The following is a 27,563-nucleotide window of genomic DNA, read 5'->3' on the forward strand; positions in this document are numbered from 1 at the left end:
CATCCAGTTTACTTTTTACATAGTAAAATGAATGAAGTGTGTATACGAACAGATTCAATTTATTAGGCTTAGTTAGGGATAATTATGGCTAACACAGAAATTGATGTATTAATCGAATGGAAGTGGAGGGACAAAATTTCTGCGGCCTGGAGATGGTTAGATATTTTGCTTAGACAGTAAAAATATAATGAATGTTCCATAATTGACATTTCACTTTTATATCCGCTGTCTTAGTGTTTTTGCTAATGTCGTTCACGTACAGCAATTATGGTAATCGAATCTATTACTTCGTTTGATCACAATATTGTCAGTATACTTCTTTGACTAAACAAAGTCGCTTATTTTTGTTGGCGCTGACGCTGTTCTACTATCGGATCTATTACGTCTTTTGAATATCTAAATGTGAAAAAAGGACATGTCTAATTAGCGAATTATAGGAAAAATGAAATTTCATTGATTTAACTTGAATGTAATTTGGATATTCATTTGGTCTAACTATTTAGATCTGTTACTTCATTTCTTTGAAGTGAATACGGTTCCTAACATGGTTGATGTATTTTTTCTGTTGCAATTTTAATACTCTTTGTCGAATCAACATATTTGTGGAGACTAAACCAATTTACAAAGCGATAAAAAAAACCCGAATTTATCAATTCTTTCGACAAAATATGAAATACGTGACTTCCTATTCTTAATTTTATTGAGAATAATGCACAAAAAACGGAATTTTTCGCTCTATAAAATTCTTAAAATGAAAAGGAAAGTTAATAACAATAAAAATGGTTGTCCTGTCGTCCACCATTAATCCTCGGGCGAGTAGATATTTTGTAATATCGATAATAAAAGCACTCGACCAATTATTTTTTATTAAATTAAATTCGGGGAAAAAATGATAATCTAAAAATTGCCAAACCACTTCTCCTCCGAAATCTCATTAAATTCAAAAAACCAAATCTTACCACTCGACATTCTTGAGTCGAAAAGCATCTTTTTTCTTCTCCCACAACGAACCACCATATATACCCAAATTATATTTGGGATGTTGTATGAATGACGAATTGATTTTCTTGTACACAAAAAAAAACGAAAATATTGTATAAACGGGAAAACCTAAAAAAGCAAGTAAAAATTCAGCGTACAGAATCTTCGTTCTATAGGGATCAGTGGAATATTCTATAAAATATTCTTCGGTTTTGCGGGAAATTGTACATATACAATGTAGTTGCTAAATGGAACATAAAGAACTTATGTTTTTATTTACAAAGACGTAATCGAAGATACATAATGTAGTTGGTGTTTTCCAGGGGACACGGAAGTAGGGAAGAGCTCGGTATAAGGGATGTTAATTAAGTCACGTAACCGATTTAAATCTATTATTACATTATCTGCATGCATGGAAAATGGCTACATAAAATGAATTGAGGTTGAGGACACCGGCCTTTTAGTCATTCATGGCATTTTTTATTAAATATTAAGTGCTCCGGATGTTGTCGTACGGAACAAATGGTTCTTTTAGTTTTGTAAGGAAGTAAAAATTAATTTCACTCTTAATCGAATTTTAATTAGGTCAACTCGGTTTAATGGAGTCATGTCACCTGGAACAGACCACCGAATCGATACGTATAAAAATAATTGGTGCAACTGATTCGGATGTACATTGTACGACATAATAAAGTAAACAGTCAGCATCGGTAAATTTTTCGAAAATCACGTTGAAAATAGAAGCAGCTGACTTTGTTGATAATGTCGTGTTCTTACCACGCCCTGTCTTTGCTATGTCGGTTTTTGCAATGTTGTGTCTTTACTATGTTATGTCTTTACTATGTCGTGTCTTTCCAATGTCGCGTATATACTATGTCATGATTGTGCGTTTGTAAAGGAGTGATGGTACCAGATACAGTAAATTGTCAATCCGTAAATTTTACATTCGTCAAGAAACACACACATTAAGTCGTATTTGGTAATCTCAGACATGATAAATCCATTTCCCCACTCAGGTCTTTCATAATTTCTTTCCTCAAACTTATTGAACCCGTCTTTATTTGGATAAATTTCGTTCTAAGTCTGTCTGGCAAAATCCAATGAATCACTCGAACCCATGACCTACCAAAATAAATTGACACCCAGCTCCTATACATTGCTTTTGTATATAAACCAGCACATAACTGCAAACAATTTAAATCTAAAATTTCAAATTGCACGGCAATCAATCAATCGATATTGCCCCTAAATTTGAGCTCATGAAACCGATAACTCAATTAATTAAAAGATATTTTTGAAATAAGAGTCCTGTGTGTATTGCCAGACGTTACTGATTCCCGGATTCTCCAATTTTCATTTTGCTACACGACACAAAATTTTTGTTTACATTCGATGCAGCCGTCGGTCGTAACCCTTATGTAGGTCGTGTAATTTATAAATATAACTTGAAGCGATAACATAAAACCAAAACTTTCGAAATTAATCTCTCTGATCAATGACTTTCTTAATTAGAAAACAACAAAATACACCAACAACGGTTCGTAATAGTATAAGATTCGACATAAAATGAGAAATTCACCCATTCCCCACGGATGAAATAAATTGTAAATTAGTACCATCAACGAATACAAGAGCTTCAAAGAGTGTAACGCAACAGCATGACTATTAATTTAACATAAGTAAACGGATATCATTTGAATTTTCTATCAAATGAGTCCTATCCACTTCACGTTGTCGTCTCGTATCAAAGCGAACAAGGCCATAGGTCATGTGTCCCTTTGACAATGTATAATAAAAAGCTTTGGGATTTTTGCATATTTTATTACAGAAAAGATTACCTTACCATCAGATGGGTTTTGTATTTCATATTTTATGTCATTGAAGGATCTAAAAATAAATCCGTTTTTTGAAAGATATTGAAATTTTTTACAAGAAAAACCGAAATAGTTTGTTCTTACAAGTTAATAAAATCGTTTGGAGCATAATCACATCATGCAATACTTGTTTTTGTGAACAGCTATATTACATACGGTGTTTAGACAAAGAAGTGGAAGATAAAAATAGACGCTGGACTGTGATGGTTATACGTAGCTAAATGTATGGTAACAGTTATACCGTAAAACCAATGAAGTAAAAGATTTTATTTTAGTCTGTCTAAAATACTCAGATTTGATATCACTATCTCAACGAAATGATTGTCGAAAAGGCATCCATCACATAAGACAATCTTGTAACCTGGATATCCCAAGTCTGTAGCACAGCACATAAATGGACCCAATGGTGAAAGTAATTTATCTTCAAGCAATGTTCGTTAAGTTGAAGTGCATTTTGTGTAGTGCAGAAACGAATAATGTTAGCGAATTTTAAGAAAAATGATTTATCGATTTAGCACCGTTTCAAATTGACAGGCGATGTCAATAAATGTTGATAATTTAAAACATCGTCAGTCCAATCGAAACAGAAGTAAATACATTTCCTTTTCCTTATAAAACGTGTGACATGTCATGTTATCATAAATTAACAGGGTCTCACCAAAAAATTCTTTTATCTGCCAGCCATATCAATAACTAGTTACTACTCTAAAAGGTTGTTTTTGTCACTAAGATTTAATTAATTTTTATCACTAGTTACAACAAGATGTTACTTTTTGTCACTAGTTACAAAAAGAAGAAGCACAGGCAGAAACCAATAAAATTATCGGTAAAAACAGGATTTATTCTAAATTATTTGAAGAATAGGGCCATTATCAACAAAAAAATTTTAATTATTGCAGAACGGACGCAAAACTAACTAAATTTTTCTATGTATATACATTATGGCAGTGAATGATTACTTGAAAATGGTTTCTATGATTATATTAATTGAAAAACTACGAGTCTGCACGTTATTTACTTCTCAAGCAGAGCCTAATATTTGGGAATTAATTATCTAAATTCCCAAAATTCCCAAAAATTCCCTAAAATTCCCAAAAATTTCCTAACTTCCCAAAAATTCCCAAAAATTTCCTAAATTCCCAAAAATTCCCTAAAATTCCCTAAAATTTCCACACAAAAAATATTTCAGAACATATTGAATATAATATATTCAGTAAATTGAGCTTCAGCGGCATATCGCCAAAACTGGAGGTCATGGTGATAGGGGAACAAGTGGTCTCCGATTTTAAGGAGTGATAGATTCGTCTTCAATTCTAGAGAATCGTATCTTTCATTTTTTTCGAAAATTTTTTTAAATTTTCGGTTAAAGTGTTCAAAGGTGAAAGCATGCCAGAGGGTACCGAAAACCTTTTTGCGGCTATAACTCAAAAATAATTATTTTAAGAGAAGTCTACACTCCGACCTTCTATGAAAAACATTTTCGATGATAACTTCTTATTAGAATATTTTTTGAAAAAAGTGGTTTCATCGTTTGGTGCCACAACATATAAAGTTTCGATAGCCACCAGAATAAACCACGAGCCTTTTTTAATAAAAGTTTAGTTTTGTTATAAAAACTTTTTATATTTTTTTATAGAATTTAATTAAAAAAATCACTGCCATGATGAACTCACGTATGGAAACTCTAAAGAATCGAAATGTGATATTAGGTATCTGTCAGCTGATAGGAATATTTTGTTTGTTAGTGTTGGTTTTTTGGTTATCTCGGTGGTCACAATTAAAACAAACTGTCAACAAATAAAACATCCCAATTTAAGTCACGAAATTGTTTTTTTTTTCAAGCGCGAGATTTTTTCAAAATTGGAGCGGCTTTTTAAACTGAAATTAAGAATTTCAAATTCCACTTTTCCAATATCAATATACATTTTCAGTGTGTTTTTGATGTGTTCATTGAAATAAAAATAATATGGACTAACGCTCGCGGTTCATTGTCAAAATTGATGCAGTCTACGCCGAGAAAACTCAAAAGTCCAAAAAATATCACAAAAAACACAAATTTTAGGAGTTTTGAGTTTTTTCTCAGTACACTACATCAATATGGACAATTCCAGTGGCTATCGAAACCTTATATGTTCTGGCACCAAACGATGAGGCCACTTTTTTCAAAAATAATTCGAATAAGTTATCATCAAAAATGTATTTCATAGGGGGTCGGAATGTAGATTGCTCTTAAATTATTGTAGTGTTGTACTAATGTCGGCTTTGGAGAGACCTACAAGTAGAGTATACGCCCTGGCTGGTGCGAGTACATCGACAAGAATTATATCCTTCAGAGCATAATATTTGGGAACCAATTCTCAAAAGTTCACTAAAATTCCAAAAAAAATCCAATTTTTTTTTGCTTGTTCATAGTTTTTAAAGGTTTTTGAACTTTTCCTGATCTTTTACGAGCATTTAATTATAAAAATGCAAAGAAAAGATTTTTTGGGAATTTTTGGGAATTAATTCACAAAATTCCCAAAAATTCCCTAAATTCCCAAAAATTCTCAAAAACGATTCACAAATATTAGGCTCTGTTTTCAAGAGTTTACTTTTCGCTGCTTGTTGCAGATAACGTTGTATGCAACACGTTGCGAAATTGAGTGTACTTCATTTCGCAACTTGTGGCATAAAAACTATTACGAGCCCTTTAACTGTATTGGGTAGAAGAAATAGTAGTTTACTATACTCAAAATATCACCACAACCTCTAATAGTGCATACTAATGATTATTTTTTTAATATAGGGCTATCCACCACACCTCGAGTCTAGTAGTTCAAATTTTTTACCTTGTTAAATACATAGAAGATAAAGGTTAAATAAAAATTTGTCAGAAAAAAGCTTCGTTCATAATTGGATTAAACTTTTCTCGTTCCAGTGAATTCCAAAATTATATGCGAGTATTTCCCCCAACAAATAGAAAATTTCTCTTAAATACACGGCATGTAGAGTAATTAAATCAACATTTTCGTGGTAATGGTTTTTCACATCAAAACTTTTCGAATAAAACGGGTTACAAAAGCCTTATGTGTATTGCAAAAATAATAATGTGTTGAACGATAAAGCAATGTACGTATACAGAGCTAAAATATACTCCAAACCTTGATTATCACAAGAAAAACATGAGAAATCCCTCACATGTCTATTACGACATAAAACCACAACTTTAGAATGTTCTTATGAGCTGCTTAGGAAACCACAATGGAATTTGTATCTAAATTCATAAAAACAGAAAAACGAACTTATACTCCTGCTAGAACCGACGCGTTTTCTTTTCCGATTATATATTTGCTAAAAATAAAGCGAATAGAAAAAAATACCCTGAGAATACTTCACCGTGTCGGATGGTGTAGAGAAATGGTTTGGAATTTCTCGTCGTCGTTTTTTTTTCATCTTCTGTTTATTCATAATATCTATAGCCATATATCCATCCATGTGCATTTCTATATACCACTGTATCTGGTCTGTGTATTATTCCCTCATGAGAGTCGAAAATTTAATATAAAGACAGAGAAACAATTGTGTTTATACGAGCCAAATATGATCCGTTTTATGTGCAAATAACAGATAATTTAACTTTTTATAGATTTTATTATGGGTAATAACATTTTGACTTTCATTATATTTATTTTGATGGAAATGTGTAAGAAGGTGCGCTGTGCAGCGAAGCTAATATATATTGGAGGCAATTTTACGCGTTCATATTAAGCTTAAATGGTTTGTTTAACAAGACTGTAAAATGTTATAATCATAAAATGTACACCGCGTCCAAATGGTTTCGCAGGAGGGTGGGATTTAAAGATGATGGTACGATTGTACATTAAAAAATAAATTTTTATTTTCTGGTGGTTTTTTCAAAATATTTGATTTTGTTAAAGTTCAGACTGTTGAGAGGACACTTTAATTTATAACACTTTACAATAGGTTTACTTCCTTGACTTCTAGAACTTGTAGAACTTGAAAAAAAAATATTTTCTTTTATGCAAAAAATAATATAGCACGAGCGCTTTCACCTGTTGTCCCACGTTGAACTCAATACTGTAAAACTTCTCAGATTGAAAGTATTTCTCACAGACTGGTTCGAAATTCGGAATACGTTTGGATCTAAAGTGCTCGTTCCTCGTTTAATTTTGATTTTATTTTTTCATTTTGGGTTTTTCGTTTGAATCACACAAGCCCAATCACTTGTTGCCCCGTTGAAGCAATCAACAGATACGACAAGCACATGACCAGTATTATTATAAAATCTATTACTTCATTTGATCAAAGTATTTTCGGCAGATTGGAACAAAATCTTTTACTTCAATTGTTTTAACATAAATTTTATCATTATAATCTCGGTTAATAAGATGTTGCTTCTCGCCACGACCACAGCTAGACATGAATTTCAGGGTGGACCCAAAACCTGAAAAAGTATTTTGTATGGGAAAATGAAAGAAAAATCAAATTTTTGGAAATTCCAACTTGGCCCTTAGTAGCTTGGGAGGAGTTATGTTATGATTTCACATCGAGGTTGACTTTGTTTTTCCTATTTCGGGATAACATCAAAAATCCTTATAAGAGCCACAGTTCAATATTGTTTCCATGAACAATCGAAACGTAGAAAAAAGGAACAAAAAAACAGGAAACAAATTCTCAAATCTTTGGACAAAAGTTGGTTAAACGTTCAATTGAATTTGCCAAAAACATTTTCTTCTCCTTCGTCAAAAATGTAAAAGGAACAAGGAATAACTTAAAAGTAACAAAAAAATTTTTTTGCGTAAAATCGTTGATCTCAAAGAATTGTACGTATAGAACATGGGCACGGTTGAGTACGCATTACATTTCCATTTCGAATTTTCAATCGCGCTATGCTTCATCGAAGCAGAACCAGTAAATTTTCATCAATAAAAATATTTTTACTCATTACAACGTTACCTGTTATTCATGTTTTACCTTTTGCACAGAAATAACAAGCTATCGTTCAGAATAAAATTATGAAATATATACAACCCTCCGTAAGTTGGGAGTGGATTTGATGCATACATCGCTAAGGAAGGTATTATGTACCACATACCATCAATCAATTAAACAACAGAATCGATGACTCAATTATTTACTGTGTTTTATGAAGTTTCGTACTGGACTCTACCGGTTTACACTATTCTAGAGCTACGATTCTTCTATTCTTTTCTGTCCGATTTCCAGGAGATTACGGCATCAGTTACGGAACGATGAATAAATGAATTTATTGGGAGAGAAAACAGTTTCTTTTCTCAATTTTACCTGGTAGAGTACGATTCGTCGTACAATGTCAACAAAAAATAATTAATTTTTACTCGGATTTTAGTCAAATAAAATGCCATCACCTCAAGACTTTGGAACTCTGCGACATCTTGGTCGCAGCGAATCGTACTCTATCGGTAGAGTTGACAGAGAATAAAGGAAGGAGAATTGAAAATGTGCTTTTTCTGAAAATATGAAAAACAGCTTACAAAGTTTGCAAAATGGCCCTATTGTTAGCCAATTTCATTCATCTAAAATTGCAAATATTTTTGGCCAATTCAAGCCAAAGTCAAAGTTTCTGACTCCCAAAAAACCAAGGCTAGTTCCCTCAAATATGCAAAAGATTGAAGTTGTTTGACGTCATCACGTTTGAAAGTCATTTTCTGTGGCTGTATGTAGAACAATTGATCTTCGTACTGAATTACGGTGGTAATATCGCATCTCAAACATTTCGTTATGCGTCCAATGCACACAATTCGCTGTTTGTCTCACAACCCGATTTTCGGTATGGTATTCATAATTCTGCAAGCTAGAAACCAATAAAATGTGAAACAAGCTAAGGTTCTGCTGTCGCGTCACTAATGAAAATGTAATATTCTCTCGTGGTGGCTTGATATTCTGTGCTGCTTATTTCAATTTCAACGCCTCCCCCCATTCGGTTGACGACGAAATTACACAGTGCTCTGCTAAAATGCTTTGTACGACAATGTCAAGCTCATAAACGAATGGGTAGGTACCTCACCAATGCGCTTTATCTGTATTACAAATACCTTCAATTTACTGTGATGAAAATTCACATACAACCACCCGCCGGGCAAATATTTCAAATTAAAACCCAAAATTTTCTGTTTTGATGTTGCGAACATTTTTTTCTTGGTTGTGCTCGCTTCCATTGTGCCAAAATAACCGAAAATATATTTATGGAAATTTAAATGGAAACAAAAAACAAAAACCAAAGCTCACGTTCAATTTGGAATAATATGTCAAATATATATGTGTTTGCACAAGGTGAGACTGAATGGCAGAGAGTAATAAAATTTAAATAATAAAAATAGAACTTGTTTCGCAGGTGAAAACGACGAAAATAATTAAATTTCTCTGTATAAATAGTTAAAAGGCATTTACCAAAAGCTGTTAGATGCAGTGACTTCTTCGGCTCAAACAATCCCAGAGAGTAGAGATATTTTTCTTGGTTTAATGGTCTGAAGGAGTAATAAAAAGGATCGTAGAATTGTTTGAACAAATGAGTGACTGAATGCACTCAGACAAACCTCGTACTTTGAATGAAAACGTTGGTAATCCCCCCCAACGAATGTCTTTTATGAAAAATCAAAATGAAAACTGGAGTCAAATAATGTCAAATAAAACTGCTATTCATACGCCAGGCAATATAAAAGGGATTGGAAAAACAAAGTGAGATTCCCTTGGGGTTCAAATATTTCACAAAACTTATTATTGCGATTGAAAGCTAGTCAATCCAATAATCGGGAATAGAAAACGATATTTCACCTCACTATATGAAAATTGTTTGTTTATTTTTCGCAGCAAATGGCGTTCGGACAAAATAACCCCGGACGAAATAAATCCGGACATAATGTCCCCTGGACAAAATAACCCCGGACAAAATAACCCGGACAAAATAACTCCGGACAGAATAACTCCCAAATAAAAAAAACGATATAGTTACTCGAATATTTTCAATACACTCAATATATTCGAATATTCATGAGTACATGGTCGATATGTTCGAATATAGTCGAGTACATAGTGGATGTATTCGAATATATTCGAGTATCTTGTCGAATATATTTGATATATGCGAATATAGTCGATATATTCGAATATAATCGATCATGTTTGCTATATGCGAATATAGGCGATACATACATACTAGTATGTAGTCGATATATTCGAATATAGTCTAGTTCTTAGTCGATATATTCGAATATAGTGGAGTGGAGTACTTAGTTAATATATTCGAATATAGTCGTTTATATTTGATATATGCGAATATAGTCGGTATATTCGAATGTAATCGGGTATATAGTCGATATGTTCGATGATAGTCTAGTATGTAGTCGATATATTCGAGTATAGTCTAGTTCTTAGTCGACATATTCGACGATAGTCTAGTATATAGTCAACATATTCGAATATAGTCGAGTACATAGTTGTAGTCCATATATTCGATGATAGTAGACATATTCGAGTATAGAGTCAATATATTCAAATTAATAGTCGATATATTAGAATGTACTTGAGTATATAGTCGATATGTTCGAATATACTCAAGTATATAATTGATATAATTTAATAGATTATATGCTGCGCCGCAGGCCGTGGAAAATAAAAAAAAAATAAAAAAGCGGGGTCGAGGGGCGGCAGCCCCCGCAGAGGGGGGTGAAGGGGGGAGTATCCCCCCTTCAATGTCGTCATCATTTAGTCCAGGGGTTATTTTGTCCTGACCTGATCGGGGTTATTTTGACCGGGGTTATTTTGTCCGGGTTATTTTGTCCGGAGTTATTTTGTCCGGGGTTAATAAGTCCACTAAATAGAGTACTGAAACAGGGCAGTGTATCAAACAAATTTTGACACTGTAAAAAAATCTATCTGGAACATTTTTTCATACAAAATAGTACTTAATTTGACAGCTGTCACTCGAAGCCTTTTAAATATAGAAATTCATTTAGGAAAATAAACCCGCTTGAAGTTCAGCTATGATCTAGTTTCTGATCTCGAGCAGGTCAGATTTACCTGAAACCTGACCTGATAAGTTTGATTGAAAATAGGTTCATATCAGGATTATTTTCTAAAATTACATGCACTGCCCTGAACAGATAAGTTGTACGTTAGACGTTCTATCTAAAAACCTTGTTTACTTTGAGACTTCATTAACCCTTTACGGTCAATAACAAGTTTAGTCTCGATCACTGCCGCTAGTGAGTTCCGAGCTACGTTTCGAAGTATCATCTCTGAGGAATGTTAGGCGCATAAGGCGATCTCACCTTAATGTAGGCTAGATAGTATGTACATGCAAAATCATTACGTCATACGGATTTGCCTGAATTATATACCGGATCACGTTTCCCGGTAAAAGTTCTTGGAAATGTTCGAGCGAATGATTTTTACGATTGTGCCTTACTTACCTTACAATATTTGGTTTGGATCAAAGTGTTCTAACTAAAAAATGATTTTGAATATAAGTTACACTTTAGTTACATTCATACCATTTACGTTCCCCGTTAAAAATAACAAACCTTGTCATACGTCTGCCAATAACAAGACCTGTAACGAGACCTACAACCACATTATGCTTGTTGCAGATACTATAATAGACACCTTTTGAAAATAAAACTTCTGCCAAATTTCCACCGAGAATTTCAATGCAAAGAAAATAAAAGACGAAGAAACCGGAGTAACAACCGAAAAAAAATCACCTCTGATCTAATCGATACCAACAGTAAAAAACACATATATCACATGTCTGAACCACACATATACCACCTGTTGTCACCAGCGTCGTGGGAAACCTCTTATCGTTCAAATAAAGTATTCCTCGGTGGATACGTTATGGACATTTTATTATATGGAAATTTATGGCCTTACCTTAATATGTTTCATTTATGCGAAACGCTCCGAAGGTATGGCTGTGCGCTAAAAGGTGGGTGGTGGCAGTGATGCTTTTATTCAACAATGGTATAACGATTTTCACTCTACTTTTATACCGAATGACCCTACGTGTGTGTGGAATAGTGTGCTGTATTACTTTGGGAGCGTAAGCTGAAGATAAAGGAAAATCCAACGTAAGAAAAATTAATTATGAATCATGAAGAGTTGTACGGTGTAATGGCAAACGTGTGTGCTGTTTGTGTTTGTAATATTTATTTTAAGTGAACTCTGATGTCTAAAGAAAAGGTGAATGAATTTTTCGTATAAACAGCCAGAATATTCGCTTTGACGTTGATGTTATGTGCTAAAAGCTTTTCAAATAAAACAGACAATATTCAATGGTGGAATTCCATAGCGTTTGGAGTTCCATTTAAAATTGAATGAATTTAGCTGGAATAAAGCGAAAGGATGAGAGATAGATATGTATAGCCGTTGATCAAATATATAAATTCCAGCATATCGAAGTCGAAACGAAAACGTAAAAAGAGAAAAATGAACTTCTGTTTAATGTGTAGCAAACGAGAGGATAAACATTTATTTCGGTTCTATGTTTGAGTTGAACTTAAAGGGTTAAAATTATCACAAAATATCTTAATTAATTTGAAAAGGGTCTCGGTCTAATTTGTCCGCTTTTGACAAAATATTTACCATTTTGATAGACCTAGCCCAAAATGTATATATTGCCAGAATGGAAATCATTGCCGAAACTATGGAGGAGGAGGAGATTTCTGAAAACTAAAATTTTAGTTTAAAGTTTTGGATAACCTTCAATCCTTTCTATAGTTTCTGTGTCTGTGCACAAAGCATGCTTTGTGGTTATTTAGTTGTATCATTTTGAATAAATCAAAAAGAACGTTGAAATTTTGCAATAAGTGTAAAAGCAAACTGTCGCTTAGATGGAGGAGCAATTGGTTGATAAATGAGTTCATATTTTGATCACCTGGAATGATTCACAGTGGTCTTTCTCTATTCTCTTTTCGACCCTCTGTTCTACGTTGCGACATTTTTATGTTTCGCTATTTCACGAAAGATGTCGTTGCAATAAGCCCGTCAACAGTTTCTCGACGAAGTTTAGTGAAATAATTCCGAAGTCCTGAGATCAGTCGAGAAAATTTCTTTCTTAACGCATATGAGATCACAAAACGCTCTGCCGAATGCGGTCTTATATATGCAAAAATAATGTTCAACGAAGTACAAGATTCGAAATCAAATCTCTTGAAAATGCTCAGATCAAATGAAGTAATAGATCAACTCACTTCAAGCAAAAGTGCTATTAATGACAGCTGCCAAATAGAGTACTATTTTGTATGAAATTTTATTTCCACTCTTTTACAGTGTAAAATTCTGTATGTAGCCCTGTCAAGTTTCAGTACTCTATTTAGAGTACCACTTTTGCTTGAAGTGCGTTGAATAGATACAATCGTAAAGTTGTCGATATGCTTCCAGTCTGTGTAAGGTTATAGGTTGGGTTGAATACCGAACAGATATGTGAATTAAAGAGAAAAAAAGTCCTCCTTCCAGGCTCTACTGATTGTTACATCCATTATTTGGTGTCGGAGGTCGGCAAGGTCGTTTCGTTCGACTGGTTAAATTTTGAAACAAATACTACAACTGCTAGTTTCGTGCAAATCTATCATAAGACCATAATGTTGTCGATTTTATTCATTCGGCCATTAATTCTCACCCAATTGCGTGTGTCCAAAATAACATCTTTATCATGCCATGCCAAAAGTAAACGAAGAAGGGCAAAAATAGAATTGAATATATCATTGACTTCTCAATTTCTTTAATTCGCTTCAACCGTATTCCGTCTGTCGGTGCTAATTAGTCATGAAATTCCTTGGATATTTCCTTCATCTAATTAACGGAATATAAAATCCACAGCACGATATAAAGATAAAAATGACCAGCTCAACCATCTAAAACACATCTGAAATTCGCAATGCGATAATGGAACGACCAAAAAAACCAAAAACCAACCAAAAAAATGTGTGCTACTCCGATGCGTACATTTCGTCAGACATACAACACTTTTCCAAATTTGTGTTATTCTTCTTCGTATTTGTTATGGGTCTCCTGCAGAAAACGTGATATTCGTTGTTGTGGTGCCCAGCGTAATCTGTCTGTTGTTTAAACCGATGGAAATCAACATCAAGGCTCGAAGCACAATGTTGTTAAGCAGAAATTCCATGAACGTAATTTGCTTCGGGGCTTACAACATTTATCTCTATGACCATCCGTCCATTCGGTTCCATCCATTCGTCTTAACACATTTAATATATTATACAAAATCAAACGTACGTATAGTCGACGGCATTGACCATGTTGGACGTAGATGTGTATGCTTTTCCATCCGTCTGTTCTGTATAATACGAGAGCATGGAAGCTCTTTTATGGAATTTTTCTTTTTTGAGGGTTTATTTGTTCCTTGTGTCGGTTTATTGTATGTGGATGGTTATATGTATGGTGGTAGTAGAAAAGTATTTTTAGTAATTAGTGGAAATTATGTGTTATATCATTACGAGGGTCAGTGGGGCGAACGGGATTTCGTTTTTCTATCTACTTCATGGGTGTATAGTCTGCACGACCGAAAAAACACGGTCTATAAATATGTTATAATGAACGAAACATGTGTTCTGTGAGGCGGAATTTTCATTGTCGTTACCGAGTGCGGAAATATTCTGGAATTTTATTATTGCGAATCTGATTAATTTTTCCATTTTTTTCCCTCTCATGCTATTTACACAACAATTAAATTAACTGTTGGATGTTGTAATGGGAATGGGAAATGGATTATTGTGCCATTCGGCTGTGCGTGCGAATAGTCTATGTATTATTTTAAATGGCCGTGGCGATTAGTCACGTCGTATTATTTATTTAAATGTTGGTTTTGCCTCCCGTTGCGTTACAATGCGATAATTTATCCCAAATTGTTTTTCTTCTCATTGTGTTAGGCCTTCCGTCTGAGGACTTTCATTTATTTAGTGTGAGCAGTTTGTAAATAATGCAATCGCAACCAGGCAAAGCAACACTTTGAGAATCCCTTATTTTATCTTCTAACCGCAATGAGGAGAGACGACCTCCAGTGGCAAGTAAATAATAATGAGATTACAAACAAGGGAGAAAAAGTTAGGCTCAAGAAATTCACCAGAGACGGCTGAGTTCGCACCTATGGAAAACTTAGGACTGATTTAAGGCCAATTTTTCATTAAAAAAATGCAAAGGACCCTTCCCCTTCGGGAATCGCCCGAATTTTCAGTATGGTCAGTCAGGCACTGCTGCCTAGTGTGTTTCAATTGCCAGACGTCAAAATTAAGTTCCTAGGACTCACGAAGTATAGTACTGCTGATATATGGCTCGTACAACCAATGGTTTTCATATTATCAGTAGCACTAATCTACTATAATATGCTACATGCATCGAAAACGTTACTAGCCCGTAAAATCCAATGGACACAACTTGGGATAAAAATGAAAAGTCTCGCTTTCGTGTATTTGTTGATCGTGGCTTCGTCTCGGATCAAACAAAAAACTCTGTTTCCATCTTCAATCCTAGCTATGTAAAATTAATTGTTCAATAACCAACGAGTTGATGAGCTCTTGAGTTAATAACGATACAAATGTTGAATAATATTGTAACACGTGTGACCTTCAGTCTGGGTGCATTCGATTCGGTATGAGTTCTAAGCATAGGCACCAAAAAAGAAGGTCGAAATTTATGTAATCGCTCGAAAGAAAAGATTTCGAAACCATGGCAACGAATAGAAAGATGAAGAGAAGACATTTTGCCAGAATCCGAATCATTTCTTTTTTCTTTACCTTTTCAGTTGATCCAGACGCAATTAGCCATAGGTTGTGTACACAAATCAAATAAAATAAGCGACACACACACACATATACACAAGACAAAAGAAAAAGGAAAAGAAATGAAAAATGAAACCAAAAGAAAATACATTTGAAATAAGTGGAATATAAACACCACTAGGGCATACCCGAAATTGCCAAGGAAAATCCTAATTAAATTTTATCGTACAAACATAAATAATATCAAATTTCTCTCTGTAAAAACAACACATTTTCCGTTGTTTTATTATCATTTTAGTCCTTTTTCTTTTCCTTTGGTGTAGTGGGTTGGGAGATAAGATTATGGAAATTGTATTTTGACAAATGTGTTTCGTGTATGTTAAGAGTTTAACATGGAATTTCTGGTTGATGAATGGCAACGAGTTTTTTTTTCCTTCCTTTGGTTCGTTCAATTTTCATTTCTCTCGTCTCAAATTTATTGGTAGCTTCGATTGTATTAGGCATTATCGACGCACTTCTCGTTCAGAACAGAAATCGATTTGTAAAGGTTATGATGCCTTTATGTGTGTCATGTGACTCACAAAGAAAAATTTATTTTATTTGTGGAAAATAAATTATTTATGAGTTGATAAGAACTCAAGCATACAAGAGGAGGATGTCACAACTTTTGGGACTTTTTCTGCGTTAGAGAAACTTCGGTTAAATAAGGATCCAAATTTCGACATTGACAAATTTCAATTTTGTTGAATAAGTTGGCTTGCATAACATCCCCCAATTTAGTGCAATAGATAATTCAAAAGCGTTCAAAGGAGTTACGACTCGTAACTTACATATGGTTTGGAGAAACACCAATCAGCGTTATTGGTATAGTACCCCAGAGTATAGTAGAAGAGGTGCCAGAGGTGTCCCAGAGAAATATGATAAGAAGGAATTTTATCCAAAATTTTAGAAAGCGATATATATTTTAAAAAAATGCGTCACAACATAGCACTGAACCAAGCATCCTGACTAGAACAGATTTTTTAAGGGATATTTAGCCTCTCTAATATGATCTGCCACAAAATAAACAAAAATTTTAAATTTTTAGTTCACTTTAAAATGGAAACAAGTAGGTCATTTCAAACAGATTTATAGACATTCGCACAAATAATTGTCAAATATAATTAAAGGCAGGGTAAATTCACAATGTTTTTTCGGTGTATTGAGCTTGCGCGCGCACTGTTATACTTCGAACTCGAGCTTATGCGTATGCATTGGAACTGTTTACAGATAAAAAACCTAACAAATGCACCATAAACAGTTCAAATGGGCGGTATGTAAGACTATACTGGCTTTCAAATCTGTATACACTCAGAATCGATCATTTCATTTTGCTTCCACTTTATTTTGTGAAAATTTCTCAATAAACAATTAGATGAAACATTCAATTATTATCGAAACCAAAATGCTGTCAACAACTAGACTGCCCTACTTTGCAAGAAAAACTTCTTAGCCTATTTTCAACTTTTTTTATCAAAAAAAAAAAATTCGCATAAAAAACGTTTTGGCGAAAAATAGCAACAAATAAATTGCATAAAAGACTTTTCTTACAAATAAATTCGATAAAAAACTTCAAACTTCAAAAATCAGTCAAAATATGTTTTTTATGCGATTTATTTGTTGTAATTTTTCGCCAAGAAGTTTTTTACGCGATTTTAATTAGAACAAAATTGTAAGAAATTTTTTATGCAGTCTCTTTGACGAAATTTTAAAAATCGCATAACAAACTTTTTCTCGAAAAATGGCAACAAATAAATTGCATAAAAGACATGTGTTTTTCTTTCAAAGTAAGGCAGTATAGTACACTGGCAACTCTCATTGTTTATATAATTACAAGATAGAAGTGTAGTATACGCGTGCCCCTTTTGGAAAATCGGTTCTACTCCTTGGTTGCAGATGCTATGGTCACAAGTACTGTTTAAAACCCTCGCTCCGCTCGTAAGGAAAACTTGGGTCTAGTGCTGAGAAAATCAACATTACAATACTTGTAACACAACATACTATTTCAAGACTAAAACAAAGTGACGCTTACAAAAAAAAAACTTTTATGCAATTCAGTGAGCGAATTCGATACTTACGCAGCCTGTGTGCAGTGTCATATGAACCAGTTTTATTTGATCCAAAAATGAGTGCGAAAAAAAATTTATCGCACCCAAAATACATTGACACGATCATAATCATATATTCATCAAATGTAATAACAACTGTTATGAATACTGTTAGAAAAACTGTTTTTGTAACGGTTGTAACACGTTTTTCAGTAGATGTCAATTTCAGTTTCAGTTTTCTTAGTGAAAATTTTGTTTTTGTGGTTTGTTTTGTAGTCTTAGGGAATTCGCTCACTGAATTGCATAAAACGTTGTATGAAACACGAATCGTATGCTGGTATTTTATCGCACACGATGTCTTGTCAAACTCGGCTTCGTCTCGGGTTGACAATCGACATCTAGTGCGATAAAATACCTTCATACGATTCTTGCTTCATAAATAACCATTGTTCGCCCCATGCAAAAAACAAAGTTTCTCTTCTGAATTGTCATCAGACAAAGCGTCAACAAAACGCCATTTTCTCACCGCATTTGAATGGAGAAAAGAATATTCACGCCACACGGATGATAAATTGTTTATGAGAGGCAAACTTTTTTTGGTCAAATTTTCTTTCAAATTTTTTTTTTTTGATCCAATTTTTGTTGTTACAATTTACTTCAACTCACTGTTTCTCGACCGACCAGACACAAACTCTTCACTTGTCGAAAAGACAGTTACCGAAAACACCTTGTAAATCTACTTTTATGACAAAATTATTGCCTCATGTAATGAAGCACTTTCGCAGAACCGGATATTGCAACCAAATTTTCCTCTTCGATTGAAAAATGTCTAAGCATTTTCTATCCATCCATATTATGACTTATATAAATCAGACTTTAATATAAGATTCTCCGATATAAAAAACAAAATTGAGAGATTGTGGCAATCAAAATTGTGTGTCCCAAGAAATATATTTATTATTTGCCTTATGTGAAAGTTGACCATTGCATAGCAATTGTCGAATAAAACTTTGTGATACTTTGTGTGCTTTTGAGCAAGTTTCTTCGGCACCTGTTTTCCAACAAGTGTTGTTGTACACAGCATTGAAAACTAATAAATTATTTAAAATATAAAAATTGGAACCGTAGTAGAGTGTGTAATTGTATTAAAACTCTTCAGCTGTTAGTGATTTAATTTCATAAAAGTCATTCCAAGACAGCACGACCACTTCTGAACCATTCCTCTCCACTGAAACAGTTATATCTAATCTCCATTCTCCAGATGGAACAATTGGAACGAGCTTAGCTGCATGTTCATATTCATAGACGTTCGATATTCTTGCTTCTATGCTCCGATGTCCCTAAAAATTTAATCGAATTGGCTTTAACAACGTCTAAACGGATGTATCAATTCCACATCTGTACATACTGTAAATGGACATGGATCCAACAAATTCGAAGGGGTGGCATTACTTCTCACTACGCCAAATAATAGGGGATATGTCCTGAGTAAGAGTTCTCTGCAAAGTTCGGTCTTATAATTTATCATGTGAGGCCGGTAAACAGTTGTGAATTTCTTCAGTGCAACCATTTTGAGCTGTAGATAATGAGTGAACTTCAAGTATTATTCAAAATTGGATGGAAGTTTATTTCGATCAGAACCTACATAAATCGGAGCTTCCAATTTGACACCAGGATGAAAGTAGATGTCCGTAGAGACAAATTTCGATGTACGATTAAGTGGTCGGCACACTACCGAAATGTTACAATATTTTGGATTGCAGTAACTCGTACATCTAGCCAGACGAATTGACATCAACGGCTGCAACAACAAAGCTAAAATACTGAATTGGCTCGAGACATGATATATCAATCATACCTTGAATGGATCCCCCTTATTTGCAGTAACACATCTGAGCGCCATAAATAACAGCGTAGTCAGCCAACGCACCTTCATATCTACAAAATTCTCCGATTCTCGAAGGTGACAAACGGAAGAATAAATATTTTGTACCGCAGTTCAGTCCTAAATAGAGAAGCTTCGACCTTCGACCGTCGACTGTTTGGATTATAATTGGGCAATCATGTGATAACATCAGACAAATTTATCTGAAACTTTATTTTTAATATCATCATTATATATCGAGTTCCGTTTTTCCATTTTTGTCGGTATTGTTCTGCTGTCAAGCTTGCAGAAATGAGTAATGGTAACAGGAGCGGTATTACGGCATGAAATTTCTATCTCCCAAGCTCTCTTCTTTTTCCAAGGTTGATATAGTCGGGGAGGTAATTAAATTCAGATGCGCGGCCTATCTTAAATCACATTGCCGTTTCAAATCGTTTCAATTTTTTGTTCTTATTGAAAAAGAGACTCGAAAGTTTCTAGTAAAACGCTTTTCCAAACTCCGTTGAGTGAAAATGTAATTATTGTTGACATTAAACCGACACCGGGTCATTGCAATGACATCTGAAACAGCAAAGTGACGAGACGGTAGAATAGAAAAAGAGAAGAGTTTAGGATGTATGAAACCTATGCCGTAATACCGCTCCTGATGTGAGTGGTTCAAGTGAAGTAATTACTAACTGTACCACCGTGAGATATAACGTATGTATTTCCGTTCTGACTCATTCAATGAACGCTAATCGATCCGATTATTTTCAAACATACGAAACAAAATTGCATTTTAATTTCTGTGTTTCGAAATTCCATTCTATAAAGCTGAAGTGGTTCATTATAATAAACGTAACTGAATCAACGTGAAAGTGGTGTCATTCTAAAAAGACATTATTTTGTAATAAGGCTCGGAATCAGGTCAGGTCAACCTGAAACCTGAAGCAGGTCACCTGAACCTGAGTTGACCTGAAATCTGTTTATTCAATTTTGATCTGACCTGATTGACCTGAAAACCTGAATTGTTGATCAGGTAAAAACCTGAACCTGACCTGACCGACCTGAATCGATCTGATTAAATAGCCTCAATACAAACAACATAGACACTACGGGTAATAGCGGCAAAATCAAAATGACCAAAATTTATTTGAAAATCTTTTGGTTCGTAATTTATAAATGAGTTACGGTATAAATAACGGAACGGTGCGCAGAACACGGCAAATTTGATAAAATTATCAAGGAAAAGTGAGTCATTTTAAAACATATCCTTTTGAAATTTGTCAATAATTTATTTATTTTCGACCCAAATTTATAATGGCTAAATTTCAAGTTTTTTGACAAAATGATGTATGGACGACTTGTTCATTATCAAAATTTAAGGACACTTTCCATACATAACTTTTCGATTTCAACACGGGAACCACCCGGAACCACTTGCAAAAATAAAGCAAAATTTTCGACTAGGCCGCTATTATCCGTAGATAATGTGTTTAAATTATAGCCTCAAAAAAATTGATCATACTTCAGACAAGAGTGCGTTTTTATTACACAGTCGCAACTACAGACTTTGTCTCTTTCCTGCCCTTATTGTTTGAGCTTATTGTTATACAACATTTTGAACATACGGTAGCGTTGAGGGTTTATTAGACCTCCCAATTACATCTGTCGCCGTTGTAGCTATTTTCAACGTTTTCACGTCAATGCAATGTTATGAAAACTGCTAATATATTTTTGAGTTGGCCCATTTAATTAAATTTTAGGTGGATCAAAAAGGCAAACCAAAAATATTTTCCTGTGTTAAGCTTGATGACGAGAGATTTCCTCACAATTCGATCTGAACCCATTTCTGTGGAGCGATATTTCTACAAAGGAGTTCCTATTGTTACCCCGACCCGTTCGTCATTACAAGAAAACACAATGTCGGTGAAATCAAGATTCCGCTAATTGATATTTTCTATTCGACTTAACTCATACTTCATAAACAAATTCTGTCACTTGTTGACAAAATCAAATTTCTTTTTTTTCTTGAAATAAATTCCCATTTCATCTTAATCCGAAAATTTCAGCGATGCAATACAAATTATTCAAATTTACTCAAACTTATCCCGTCAAATTCAAAATTGTGAAGCAAGACTGCACTCAGTCAGAGATCAGGTCATTCAGGTTGTTCGGGTCATTTCAGGTTTTTCGAAAACCAGGTCAGGTCAGTTCAGGTCATTCCTTTTGGAGCAACCTGAACCTAACCTGAAACTTCAAGTCGAGTCATTTTCAGGTTCAGGTCGGCAGCGGTCGACCTGTTCCGAGCCTTATGTAAAATAAACTTTTGATATGCTGTACGGGAAGTTGTGGGGATCATTTTAATGAATAGAAGTTGGGGTCGGAGCAGTCACTTTAAGGCATTGGCGCAGGGTATAATGTATTCCTCTCTGTTTTGTGATCCGATAACGATTTACCATACTTTCAGTGCTTCTATACTCTGCCTCTGTCAGCCTTGACATACATGCAACATAAAATCGCCGTTTCTGTCCCTCTTTTTTGGAATCCATCAAAAAACTTGTCTGTCACTTTAGCTTAAATTTTGCACATCTGAGACATAAAAATCTATTTTCAATCGTTAGGAAAGTGCTTTAATATCTACGAAAAATTTATTGTCTTCCCTAATCACAGCAAACTACGAGCGGGTGTGGAAGAAAAATAGAGATATAACCAACGCAACGGTTCATTTAATCGAATGGTGAAGACATTTACTTAATTACTCACATTAACTGGTCCATTAAATACGAACATTGGATTTGTTGATTCATTGTGACCGCTTATATATGGATGCTGTCACTTTAATATATAGGTTACCTTATATACACCACAATCAATTTTTGAATTTCATATTTATATATAGAAAGTATTAGTCTTTCCTTCAGCCCACGTAAATGGAAAATGCGTGCATTGAATTTGATTTTTTCTTCTTTTTGTGAACCACAGGAAAACTCATTTTTTCCCTTCCTCAACAACTCAAGAATATTAACAAAGCAACGAAGAATTCATAAAATCTCGTCAATAGAGAATTTTCGGTTACACAAAATGTTACATAATTGAATGACATGTTTTGACACAGCCACAATTTCTAAAGGGAAAAAATCATTTCCTTGACTATACCACAAGCCTATGTCACAAACCAAATTGAAGATTTTTTATTTTTCTTCTCCCATAGATTCTAAAAACATTTCCATGGCAATGCTTATTATCACGTAAAATCTATTCACTCGATAAAAAGCATCTGGAAACAGCACTAGGTAACCGAAAAAGAAATTGTCAGAACTTTCCACTTCAAACTGAGGGCGAATGTCAGGCTTAAATCACCAGCAAGTTGAAAAGATGTGATCAATGAAATGAAATAATGCAAAATAAATTAACAAAAAAAATAATAATCGAAAGTCGAGATTTATGATTTTACGTGAAAGCCGATTAAAACACTCGATTTCGTATTTAAAAAAAAATTACCAAAGTCCACACGTTTCAATTTACTACTTAGAATTCCACAAAAATGGGTAGCTGAAACGAAGTACTTAATAGTAGAGTCAGTCTACATTTCGTTGAATAAACATCACCGCCTTGTTTCACAAAGAAAATATAATTAACATTAACATCATATCTTGTACCGTAATCTACTACTTCATTTTGGTAGCAATGACCACTTACATAACAAGGGGGAAAAAAGTCGAGTTTTCGTGTGAATTTTGTTAATCCAATGAGAGCCGAGAATAAGATGAAATGTCTCGTTTCGTGTGTTTATTTACCTCAGCTTCGCCTCGGATCAACATCATTCAACAGCGACGAAAAGAGTTCTAAATCATGAAAAGTACGATTTTCGTCGCATGCATGTTACATGAAAAACTAGGACATTCTTTCATGCCGTCAATTTTTTTGCGTTGTCGAGTAGGGTGGGTCGTATTTTCATTTTGTTTTTATTTTAGAAGGCCTGGCCCCAGGCTGTACTTAGAATTGACCAAGGAATCCGAAACAGCAAAAAAAAATTAAAAAAAAATATTTTTCCCTTGCCTCTAGGCTGATTTTGATTTTCGGGGTAGTAGCATGAAATTGCACACATTGTTGACTGATATCTCGGGCATTTGGGAACAGAAGGCATTACTGCTAACTGTAGTTAATAGCTCAGGAGTCAAGCTATGAAATACCATAAGAACGTTGTTGACCTTCGCCTTCACTCGAGCAGAGTAACTCTGTCAGTGTTCTGTTCCCGACTAAGACTTTTCGACAAAAAATTTCAACTTTATTTGCAAATAAAATCGACAAATCATGACATAATACGTCGTGTGAGGTATGTCTGAACAGGTAATCTCATAGAGAATCCATTGCAGAGAAGTTTGTTGAAAACGAGTTGAAAAAACTCACAGGAGCTCTGTTTTCGAAGCCCTTTGGCAATTTTTTGTTAGAATGAAAAAGTCAAATGAACAAACATCGACGAATTAGAACCTAGGCGAAGGTCAACAACGTTCTTATGGTATTTCATAGCTTGACTCCTCAGCTATTAACTACAGTTAGCAGTAATGCCTTCCGTTCCCAAATGCCCGAGTTATCAGTCAACAATGTGTGCAATTTCATGCTACTACCCCGAAAATCAAAATCAGCCTAGAGGCAAGGGAAAAATAATTTTTTTAAATTTTTTTTTTGCTGTTTCGGATTCCTTGGTCAATTCTAAGTACAGCCTGGGGCCAGGCCTTCTAAAATAAAAACAAAATGAAAATACGACCCACCCTATTGTCGAGTAAAATGTCGTATCTATTGGATAATGATACAAAATGGATATACTCGGTGTGAATATGTCCCTCCCTGAAGGGCTCATATCATTGTATCCATATTCTATCATTATTATCTCCAATAGATACGAAGCCTCACATATTGGTTCATATCTTTCTATTCAGTAATGAGCCTGACAAGGCAAATTTTCTTGGAATAATTAGTCTCACACTATCAAACTCTCACGCTAAAATTGTTTTCTTCTGTTCCACTGTTTATATACCTACTCCAGGTAATTTTTTGTAAGATTGTAAGGACATACCGTTGCCAATATCTGTAACAACCACTCTCGGTTTTTTGGGTGATATAAAAACTTGGCAATCAGCATGAAAAACAAAAACTTTTCCATCATCATCGATTAAAGAACGACACATTTTGCATATTAATTCAACTGACGTAATTTCCAATAATCGCATTAATACTTATGCCATTTCATTCAATAAAAGTAGCGAGTATAAATCGGCCTCAGCTAAAAAGGAACCATAAGCACTAAGCAGCTTTCAAATTTATATTTTTTTTTATTATTCGCGAAAAGGTGGGAAGGTAGTATAAAAGGTTTTTAAGTGGATTATGCTTGTGTGGATAATGCAAGATGGAAAAGAACTTTTTAATGGAAGCTTTGTTATTGTTAAATATTAATGAACGAATTTGATGTGTGATGTGGATGGCAGCATTAGGGTGATAACTGCTAATCTATAATTGGGAAGTGTAGCTTTACACTCATGTAACCAATTGATTTAATGTTCAAATGTATGCATCAACGCAGGTATGCTTAAACATTTTAGACAGCAACGTCTTCAACTTCACCAACATACATGTGCAAAATCATATTACATCCACTTCCACTTCGATGAATCTTTAGTAAGTTTCTGGAGTTTTGATTATAAGAGGGACGTCATTCTGTCAAAACAACGTAACTGCACTTGAATGGCTTTTGCAAGTTTTATGCATATTCTATTTCAAATTAACTTTGTTCGAAATTAATAAACATGGGAGGTAGCAAGGTTATGGAGGTACAAGTTATGGCACCTTTCAGTTGATCACAAAGGTACGCCGAACGAACATTGCAATTTCAAAGGTTTCGTGTAATGCGAAAAATATCCATTAAATCCTTCGATTTCAACCGCACTCACTCTCCATTAATTTTGGCGTACGCAGTGGGAATGGCTCTGAAATTCGTAATTTTATGCGTGACTAATTTGTGAATCGTCCCATTCACTACCATACGGATTCATGAGTATCCTAAGAGGCTGTTCACAAATGACGGCACGTTATTTAACCCTTTCCAAAATATTTGTTTTGTATGTGGGGAAAACTGCAAACGTTCCGCCAGGCCAGAGTTTTGAAAATTACAAAAAAAATGTAAAATGAAAAAGTTTAGCAAAAGGCTGGCGGATCTTTAGCGCTTTCCGCCCGTTACACCTCCAGAACAAACTATATTTAAAAAAAATAAAAATATTTTGTATGAAAGTCGGACCACGTCCGAGAAAATATTGGAATTTAGTTATTCCGAATTTGAAAGAACCGCTACGGTTTTGTCGAACACACCTTCCCCGGAAAGGCGTGATGTCATATGTGAAGATGTTGTAAAACCTGTTCTTTCAAACCTCCCTTCAGAAATGTAACGAATTTTCGCCACCACATCTAACTCACTACTTCCCTGCGTTTTATTTACGTATTTTCGTTACGGTATGGTACTCCTCACCCACTTGCTGCATATAGCGAAAATCGATCGCCAGTCATGTTAGCCTTCCATTTACATTATAAACATTTAGTTTTTAACACTAAACGACACCAAAATGTCCCTTTTGACCCACACACCATACTCTCTACCTGCTATTTCTCAACAACAAATCACAAAACATTCACTTCCATACAATACACACACACACACACACATTAAACATCATCAATCTAATTTTCCCTGGGAAAATTCAACTCAATCTCTATTCACCAAAAGCAATCTAAATGATTACAATAATGAGGACTTAACAAAGCATATCGTCTCATTCTCGGCGTTTTTCTGCATAATTTATCTTCGTTTTCGTCCTTTAAATGTTACCATTTTCTGTTGTCAAGATTGGACGGTAATGTTGTGTGTAGAGTTTATATGTGCGGGAAAACATGTTCGAATGTAAGGGGCCATTCACAAATTACACACGCTCAAAATTCCAAATTTCTGACCCTCATCCCACTTGCGCGCCAAACTGTGTGGAGAAAAATCCAAAAATGGATAAAGCACACGCTTTCGTCAGACCACCTGAAGAGCGTGCGTTATTTGTGAATCGCCCCTAAGCAGATTAGGTACATATATGTGTAGTGTATAATACTACACTGCACATACATATAGAGAGAAAATTTACTCACGTTTTTTCCCATGTGTGAAAGGATACACTTTGCAAAACGATTGAATAATATGAGTTTGTATGGATGGATATTATAGTGTTGTGTATACGTCTGTTAAGTAGTACCATCAGCCTCATATCTGATGTCATTTATATCGTATAACAAGACGTCCTTTTTTATGTTAGTCGCCTCTCTCTATTGAAATAAAGCTTTAACACAATGGGAAAAAGGATACTTGACTAAGGACCCTACATGTGACGATTCGAGGCAATTGTTAACAGGCTATGGCTGATTAAATCTCTTTCTTAAGCAGCAAAATATGATACTATCATATTTTCATTGTTAAAATCACAAAACGTTCAGCAAACCAACTGCGTCAATATCGTTTGAGTTACACGAAGTGTAAAAGTCTTATAGTGCTGTTAGTAATATGGATCACTGCAGCTAAATTGGACGTATTTTTTGGTGAGAATGTCGTGAAAAATACATTTTGACAACCCAGGCGATAAAATAGTCATTTTCTCACCTCAGCTGAAACTTCTGTAGTTTTTGGTGTGATGACCTCGGGAAAAATACCCGAAATTTCATTTTCTCAAGTCAGCATACAGTAGCGAGACGAAAATATCCCATTTTTTTTCCTCACTGTGAATAAATAACTATTACAACCTGCGCTACGGGAAAGTTGACTATTACATATCAGTTTGCCACATCCGAAAATATCCATTACGTGAAGAATACCCGGTTGTCCTAAACGAAAATAAAGTTTTAATAAAATTGTCCTAACGAAACGGAGCCTATTCATTAATTCGGCTACAAT

The 27,563-nt window shown here is 34.5% G+C and overlaps 1 protein-coding gene across 8 annotated transcripts in view; it reads left to right on the forward strand.

Annotated features, from left to right (window-relative positions):
• Window positions 1–27,563, forward strand: part of LOC119076446 — a 148,904-nt gene that overhangs the window by 15,968 nt on the left and 105,373 nt on the right. The gene's annotated exons all lie outside the window — the stretch shown is intronic.

The sequence above is a fragment of the Bradysia coprophila genome, unplaced genomic scaffold, assembly GCF_014529535.1.
Source record: "Bradysia coprophila strain Holo2 unplaced genomic scaffold, BU_Bcop_v1 contig_232, whole genome shotgun sequence".
Classification (NCBI taxonomy): Eukaryota; Metazoa; Arthropoda; class Insecta; order Diptera; family Sciaridae; genus Bradysia; species Bradysia coprophila.